Raw genomic sequence first — 2,930 nt, 5'->3', positions numbered from 1 at the left:
CGTTTAAAGCTCATGCTCCTCAGTACTTCACTGTTTCTTCTAGCGCCATGGAAGATGATGTTTCGGTAATTATGTAACAAGATAATCACGACTGTTTAAAATGTCCCAGCCTACAGGTTTCGATCGCGCCCTTCCGTCTACACACATGCGTCGCTATCTGTCTTCCTATAAGACCGAAGAACTCTTCTGCTGTCACTGAGGCAATCTATTTGTTACGGAGACTCTTAATCTGTCACGCGTCACACCACTACACAGAGCTGTAACAGTCAACAAAACAGCTACTGGAGGCGCCGGGTATCGATCCCGGTACCTCTTACATGCTAAGCGAGCGCTCTACCATCTGAGCTACGCCCCCAGACATGAGAGTTTGTGCTTCGACGTCTTACACCCGCTTCCAGGTCAGCGCCCTGGGTGCCAGCCCGACCACGCCCACCTCTCTCCCCACCCAGTCGGCCACTGCCTCCATGCGTGCCAGCGAAACCTCGGCCACGCACACAGACTTTGTGTTACCAGGAAATCTCAAGCAGCTGGGGGCGTAGCTCAGATGGTTGAGCGCTCGCTTAGCATGTGAGAGGTACCGGGATCGATACCCGGCGCCTCCAGATACGATTTTGGAAAAACGTGTTCCCGAAAGTTCATTACCTTTCATTAATTATTTTTTGCGTTGCGACTTTTTTCGTAACCGTATAAAAAACTGATCCTCTCTCTATTGATGTGTAATGGCATGAGGTTAGGCCCTCCATACCGCATCCAATGACGCCATTGCGGTCGGCCAGTACCGTTGTGCCTACAAGGACCTGTAGACGGAATTTACCTTTACATTATAAAGACGCTTTCCTAAGAGGTCAATGAACAGTAAAACTTTTAACAATGGAAATTCTGTTATTCAGAAAATGGCCGACAAACACTGTCTTAGGTGCACTGGGTTAAATTCTGGAGACGATGATACACACTGCGTAAAGAGGTAGGGCATCTGAGAATGAAGTCATTATATCTCTTCAAGCCAGGCACCTTATAAAAACTTGTGCCCTCGAAGTAATTCAACTGCATCTGCCCCAATGAAGATGCAGCAGTTGAAGTGAGGAATAAATAGGAAAGTTCTGCAGCGGACTGATAAGCAATGACCTTTGCAGAGGGATGGGGAGCCGCTATTCTAGTTGTCAGGGTGGTGTTCGCCTCTCGCATCTGTGCGTTGTGTGTTCGATGGATTGAGGATTACTACAAATGGTTCAAATGGCTCTGAGCACTATGGGACTCAACTGCTGAGGTCATTAGTCCCCTAGAACTTAGAACTAGTTAAACCTAACTAACCTAAGGACATCACAAACATCCATGCCCGAGGCGGGATTCGAACCTGCGACTGTAGCGGTCTTGCGGTTCCAGACTGCAGCGCCTTTAACCGCACGGCCACTTCGGCCGGCTGAGGATTACTACAGCAGACACTCGTAGAAGGTGGCTGCAGAAGACAGACACTTGATTGTTCCAACAAGCTGGAATACACTCATGCTCTTAAATTAAGGATAATGCTGATACATGGTAATACTATTATATTCTTGCGTTCAAGCAAGAGACGTCTCGCAAGCGAACGGTGTGCATGACTGAAATATATAGCAGGGGAAAAGTTTAACTTGCGCATCGAAACTAATAGTTTACCTTGGTGGCAGTTCCAGTTTTGGTGGTTACCGATATGGGTCTTCCTGGCGCTTATACAACCGTTCATCGCCAAGTGTATGTCGAATCGAGATTACGATAGCAAAAGACATTTTGTGTTCTCCATTCAGTTACAACTGTGCGACGTGTTTTCTGCCGGGAGTGCGGCGCTGCTACTGCCGCAGTTTCGACACACTCGTTGTTTACGTTAGTTTCGTTCATGAAGTAGAGCGTATACAACAGAATTTTCCACCTAGTCCACAGAATTCCACTCACCATGCCAGCCGAGAGTTAGGCACAGTTCATGTGTCTGGTGCGTTTCGTGGCGATGCTCGTATTTCGTACGAAACAAGCTAAAGTTGATGTAGTTTCTTCATCAGTTTAACAGCAAGGTGTGGTGTTAGGAAGATAATTTCATTTCACGTTAGTGTTCAGTGATGAGAATACGTTCCATTCAAATGGAAAAGAGAATCCACATAACGTAAGAAAATGGGGAACATGGCACCCACATACTATAGTTGACCGTGAGAATGAGTCTCCAAAATGTTCGTAGTATTTTGTGTCTTTTCCTGAGAGGAGATTTTCGAGAGAAGGATGGTTACAGTAACGACGCCCCTGGAACTGCTGGATATCATGCAATTGTGAGAACATGCAATTTCATTTTTCAATCGCACCACCGCAATGACAGCTGCAAGAAGGCGCGTTTGTTAGAATGAGATGTCTGAAGTAAGGATCTCGCGTTGCGGCATTGGCGTCCAAGGTCTCCTGAACTCACAATGTGTGATTGTTTTGTGAGGGTTTGTGAAAGATTCAGTATATGCCTCTCCTTCCAGGAACTTTGAGTGAACTGAGAATTTGCATATCAAAGCAGTGGATGCGTAACTACAGACACCATAGGACGAGTTTCACTATCGTCTACATGTTACTGAATATTTGTGAAACGTAAATACTAAACGTAATTGCAAAAAGTACGCCAATGTTGCACGTGTATGCATGTGAAAGTTAAACCCTTGTAAAATGTCGTGGTTGTGTTGAAAATAAAAAGTTTGTTGTCCTCTGTTCAAATGGTTCCACGCACTATTGGACTTAACATCAGAGGTCATCAATCCCCTAGACTTAGAACTACTTAAACCTAACTGACCTAAGGACATCACACACATCCATGCCCGAGGCAGGATTCGAACCTGCGACCGTAGCAGTTGCACGGTTCCGGACTGCGCGCCTAGAACCGCGAGACCACCGCGGCCGGCTCTAACTAAAGGGCCTAGAACCGCTTGTTG

The 2,930-nt window shown here is 46.3% G+C and overlaps 2 non-coding genes across 2 annotated transcripts; one reads left to right on the top strand and one right to left on the bottom strand.

Annotated features, from left to right (window-relative positions):
* Nucleotides 1-282: 282 nt before the first annotated feature.
* Trnaa-agc (transfer RNA alanine (anticodon AGC)) lies at nt 283-355 on the bottom strand. Its single transcript has one exon. It is a non-coding gene; the product is annotated as a tRNA-Ala (tRNA).
* A 174-nt stretch (nt 356-529) lies between these two features.
* On the top strand, nt 530-602 carry Trnaa-agc (transfer RNA alanine (anticodon AGC)). Its single transcript has one exon. It is a non-coding gene; the product is annotated as a tRNA-Ala (tRNA).
* Nucleotides 603-2,930: the final 2,328 nt, after the last annotated feature.

Source organism: Schistocerca nitens, chromosome 1 (genome assembly GCF_023898315.1).
Source record: "Schistocerca nitens isolate TAMUIC-IGC-003100 chromosome 1, iqSchNite1.1, whole genome shotgun sequence".
NCBI lineage: Eukaryota > Metazoa > Arthropoda > Insecta > Orthoptera > Acrididae > Schistocerca > Schistocerca nitens.
This window is presented reverse-complemented; position numbering and strand designations above follow the sequence as displayed.